At 37.9% G+C, this 5,692-nt stretch overlaps 1 pseudogene; it reads right to left on the bottom strand.

The window, feature by feature from the left end:
* Positions 1-936: 936 nt before the first annotated feature.
* The window catches only part of LOC127429624 (cytoplasmic dynein 2 heavy chain 1-like), a 94,923-nt pseudogene continuing 90,167 nt past the window's right edge, over positions 937-5,692 (bottom strand).

The following is a 5,692-nucleotide window of genomic DNA, read 5'->3' as shown; positions in this document are numbered from 1 at the left end:
ATTTTCTCTCAATGTGATGTACAGTGAATACAGGATTTCTAATGAAAAACTAGCGCTATTGTCCACTATAGTGAACAATGTGCGTAACATTGTGGCGTTTTGCGATAAATCCCTCAAATGTTCTAAATGGCATATCGGATGAAACTAGAGACTCTAATCTTTTGACTCAAACAGGTTTCAATGTAAAATCTTATCAGAGTTTCTTATCAGATGTAGTTTTGTTGGCGTTTCTCCCAAAGACAAACTCCGCTGTGATCGGTGCCATGTTGTTTTGTCTCATGACTCTGTTCGTTGATAGTTTAACCCTTTACTGACAGTCCAGAGTGTTCTGAACTGAGATCAGTCGGTTTATATAAATGTAAATTATGCATTGGGTATGCTGAAGCCAAAATACAACGTCCGTGCAGAAGGACACCCATAAGATTAAACAATCATTTTTTGTTACATTTATTAATCACTACTTTCTTAGTTTATTTTATTTTTTATTTTATATATATATATATATATATATATATATATATATATATATATATATATATATATATATATATATATAATACAAAAAATATTCTTAATTAAATAAAATAAAATAAAAATTGTATTTTATTTTCATTATATTTTTTATTTCTTTGTTTTTAATTTATTTAGCACAATTGATATTTCATTAAAAGAAATTAATATCACTTGTTTTTATTTTATTTTTCTTATATTGCACAATTTCTCATTGTATGAAGCTAAGCTGCACGGCTCTGGAAATAAAATATAATTTTTTTTGTCATGCAAATAAAGGCCACTGAACTAAACAGAAATTGTGTGTGTGTGTGTGTGTGTGTGTGTGTGTGTGTGTGTGAGTGAGTGAGTGAGTGTGAGAGAGAGAGAAATGGCTCTTTACAGAAAAGACAATAACTCTTTTATTTGATATTGTAAAATCTGCAACAAGACTGAATAAAACAACAATATTACAGCACTTTTATCTCCGCAATCATGACAAAAACATCACTAGATTGCAGCCACGTGAAGACAAAAACAAAAACAATATACTGTAGTGTGATGACATAAAATTATGGCAATATCTGTGATGTCCGTGTTTGGAATTCTCAGATCCTAAATTGACTGTCAAAAAGCACAGCCAGGATTATCATACTTTGGGAAGTGATGTGTGTGTGTGTGTGTGTGTGTGTGTGTGTGTGTGTGTGTTACTGCTGTTTGAGGAAGAGTGCAGCTTGGCTCTGAATCCATGTGTGGTGATCTCCGGCACATGACAGCTCAACGTTTGTCACCACACACACGCTCAACACTGCTGTACACTGGCAGAGAGATACACTCATCTGGGGAATAACTGCCCACGGTGCTCTGAAACACACAAACACACACACACACACACACACACACACACACACATACATACACACACTTTATCATGCAGAGCCATCACTCTAAGTACATGGAAGAACTCTGGTAAGAATGTAATTGGGTGTGTGTGTGTGTGTGTGTGTGTGTGTGTGTGTGTGTGTGTGTGTGTGTGTGTGTGTGCGTTACCTGTGGAATCCAGGCCATGTAACACGCAGAGACAGCACACACACTGGGAGAGTCATGCTGGCTTTCAGACAGACGATTCCCATCAAAACTACAACCTTCCAACTGAAGACCACCAACCTACAGAGAGAGAGAAAGAGAGCTTGGTTAACAAGGAATGGCAAAGTACAGTTCAATCATGTTAAACATGCATTTGTGTACCTTCACTTGTAGTTTGGCTTGAGTGATTTGACCCCTCCATGATGCCACAAACTTCAGACTGTCCATAGAGCAACTCATCAACCTGAAACACAATTTTAAAGGGGTCATATTCTGCTCTTTTGTAGCAAAGATGTGGACAAAGATCCCTTGTGTCCACTCATAATGATGCACCATAAATAATAATGTTGTAATTTAGTTTTTCAAAACTGTTTTTCACCCTAAACACTGCAAAAAAAACAAAACATTTTGAGCATCTTTGCCTTATTTTCCGGTTAAAAAAATATCTAAACATCCTAAGCAGAGTAACATAAGATAAGATTTGCTCTGTGTTTTTATATTACAGTCTTATTGCATAGACATACTATTGTAGTATTACAGTTCACTCAGATTGCCACTGAGGCTGTAGATTGTAATTTAATAAATAAGTGTTTTCAATTCAACTTATATCAGCCATATCACAAGTTATATCCCTTAAATTTGGGACACATGTAGTACAAAACAAACATTAATGTGTGGTGGATAAAACACTTGAATAATCATATAAAAATATATAAATAAGCGTGTTGTTTATCTTCCTCAATGCAAGTAATATCTCGACAAACCATCCAGTACCAGGCTGGGTTCGGTATAAGTATGACTTAAAGTTTAGGTTTGTAATAAATGAAAAATGACGCGCACTAACAGACAAGTTAGGGGCTGTTCACACCAAACGTGTTTTAGCATGCATCTGTGCTGTTTCAATTGTTTCTATATGTAAACACGTGTTGGACTGACTTCTTTGACCGTTACGCCACATCTCGCTGTTTTGTTTTTCAGCGACTCGCGCTGGGCCGCAGTATTTTTTGGACACCATGTCAAGTTAAAGAGAACTTCAGTTTTTATGAACACATCTTGAGGCACCTGCGTCCAGTTTCATTCTTTGTGCTGCGACTACGTTTTTTTGCCACGATGCTTAAAGCTGAATTATGTAACTTTTTCTGCGTAACTTATGTAACTTACTATCTCCTATTCTAGCTTAATATGCAGAGACACCTAAAAATAACCATTTTTAGGTTAATTTTCTCGAAAACTGTAAGCACTGTCTTTCTAGGCCTATGAAAATTGCTCTGTCTGTTTTGAGCGAACCGTATAGACCCGCCCCAACAACGTTACTCTATCAATGGCGTGAGTTGGGGGCAGGACTAGCTCTTTGTTTGACCAAAGGCAGACAGGGGGCATATTAGGAAAACAGTTTTGAGGGAGCCTGGGTAGCTCAGCGAGTATTGACGCTGACTACCACCCCTGGAGTCGTGAGTTCGAATCCAGGACGTGCTGAGTGACTCCTAAGCAACCAAATTGGCCCGGTTGCTAGGGAGGGTAGAGTCACATGGGGTAATCTCCACGTGGTTGTGATTAGTGGTTCTCGCTCTCAATGGTGCACGTGGTAAATTGTTCATGGAACGTGGTGAGTAGCATGGGCCTCCACATGCTGTGAGTCTCCGCAGTGTCATGCACAACGAGTCACGTGATAAGATGCGTGGATTGACGGTCTCAGAAGTGGAGGCAACTGAGACTTGTCCTCCACCACCCGGATTGAGGTGAGTAACCCGCCACCATGAGGACCTATTAAGTAGTGGGAATTGGGCATTCCAAAATTGGAAGAAAAACAGCGTCATGGCTGTCAAAAAAAAAAAAAACAGTTTTGAAAGCAAAGTTTGTTTTCGCAATTCCGTTTGGTGGCGCAAAAATGACGTACTTCAGCTTTAGGTAAAACGCAGCATATTGCAACAAATTACTTGATTTGAAAAGAAATTATACAGAGAGTGAGCAATTTTGCGATCGGGCTTCAAATTTGACAGGACCGGTCAGGTCAGGTCACATGGTCTCGGGTTCGGGCTGACCTCTAGTATACGTTAGAGTAGGTGAATTCAGTTAAGTAGGTTAGTTTAGTTAAGTAGGTGTATATTAGGGAGGTTTGTATTACGTATATACAATGCTGTGTGTTCAGTCGATAAGGTGTGTGTGTGTGTGTGTTTGAGACCTTGCAGTCTCTTGTCTCAGGGTGTTCAGGAAAGTGGCAGGGTGAAAGAGTTCAGACAGATCCAGCATTTTAGACAGCAGACCTCCTCTCTCTGCTCTCTCGATCCAGATCTGCACACACACACAGATCTGATTGGTCATGGAGATTTAGGATTGTGATGACAGAAGTGATTATACTGTGCTGCTGATGTGAAGCTGTACAGTAATATTGGTTTCTTCTTTGCCAGATCTCTCCTCACACCTGCTCTTTCTCTTCACTCAGTGAGAGATTCTCTGCTCATTATGGTGTTGTATTTGGTGTCATCTCAGAACGGCTGAAACGAATCAAACTCTGAGGCTAAACACAGCGTCTTTCTAAGAACATCAGCAGAACGTTCCTGTCTCCAAGTTTAGGTGTCCATCTATGATAACTTTTTTAATAAATGTCCCTGCTTTTATTGTGCAACATTTAAAAGTGCACATTATAAAAAAATATTTTTTGTTTTTTGTATTTTTTGTAAATATTTTGTATTTTTTCCCCCCATTTTCAATCATTATTATATTTCAAATTTTAGCTTTTTACAAATGTACAAATTCTACACTCAATCAATTAATATTGTCATGAAATTACACATATTATTATTTGTACATTTTACAAGTATTTGTTTACATTCATTTGTATAGCAAGCGCTAAAATGGTACTGTTATTAAAATCGGATATCATGAATATTATCAAAGATACGCAAAAAAATTGCAATTGAATTCATGAATCTGTCTGAGATAGAAACGCCCCTATAATAAATCTCAGAACATGTCAATGTACACATGCGTCAGACGGACGCTTTTGGAGCGTCTCACTTTGGTTGCATCGCATCATACACAGTGTTTTTAGGTCACTGTGTGAAGTTAAACATAGTTTGAAACTTGTGCTCTGTCCAGCTGTGTTTGAACACAAGAACAGGTTCTCATTGTGTGCTGTCGCTAGTGTCAAGCAAGCTTGAGTGTGGTTTGTTGTCTGTACAGCTGGAGTTTGGCTTACTGCCCACTGCTGAAAACAGGTGGTACTTCAAGCTTGAATTGCTCCAATGGGGAGAAAAATTCCATATTATGATCATAATTAATGATTAATTGTGCTATTTTTAATACAATTAATCACACTGAATTAACACATTAAATCAGTAGCCCTAATAAAAATACTGGAAAATCCAGTTTCATGGCCAACTAAGAAATCTTTGAGACTGGTAAACTTTCACAATTTACCTGTCATTGGCAAAAAGGCCATGGCCCCTGGTGACACATTGGATTCTATGATGGTCATCTTCAGTTTGCATAACAACTGTCCTCTTTCCTGTTTTCCTGTCCTGTTTCAATCAGAGTTAGAGCATTGTTTAAATTGTTAACTTGAGCTAGTGTGTTTCTGAAGGTGTATTTCACTGGACAGGCAGCTAGTCAGATCTGCCCGTCTCTCGTCTTCTATCTGTTAGTATATGAGTTTACATTTACAGATTTCACAGATCTATATAAACAGCTGTTGTTATGGAAATTCGACACACACTGGAGCAGGTGGGTGTCATTTCAGTGTTGACTGATAAGATTAAATTAAGTATTAATGGCACACAAATGATGAATTAGTCCTGCGGTGAATTTCAGCAGATCTTGGGGTGAGCGAGTTTTAGCACAATGACCCTGACAACCTCCATGCTGTTCACTTTGTTTTATCTATGTGTTTACAAACCTGTTTTCCAATAGAGCACAACAGTCTGGTTCCGGAAGTAAAAATCCTATTCAATTTCTCCATAGTGGAATTGATTTTTAAAAATAAATTATAAACTTTTAAAGACAAAGTGTTGTTAATCGATGGTATATGCATCTGTTGAAGCCATCAGTCCACATTTATTCAACTTTTAAATTTTTAGCATGCCCAATTCCCAATGCTCTCTAGGTCCTCGTGGTGGCA

The sequence above is a fragment of the Myxocyprinus asiaticus genome, chromosome 39, assembly GCF_019703515.2.
Source record: "Myxocyprinus asiaticus isolate MX2 ecotype Aquarium Trade chromosome 39, UBuf_Myxa_2, whole genome shotgun sequence".
NCBI lineage: Eukaryota > Metazoa > Chordata > Actinopteri > Cypriniformes > Catostomidae > Myxocyprinus > Myxocyprinus asiaticus.
This window is presented reverse-complemented; position numbering and strand designations above follow the sequence as displayed.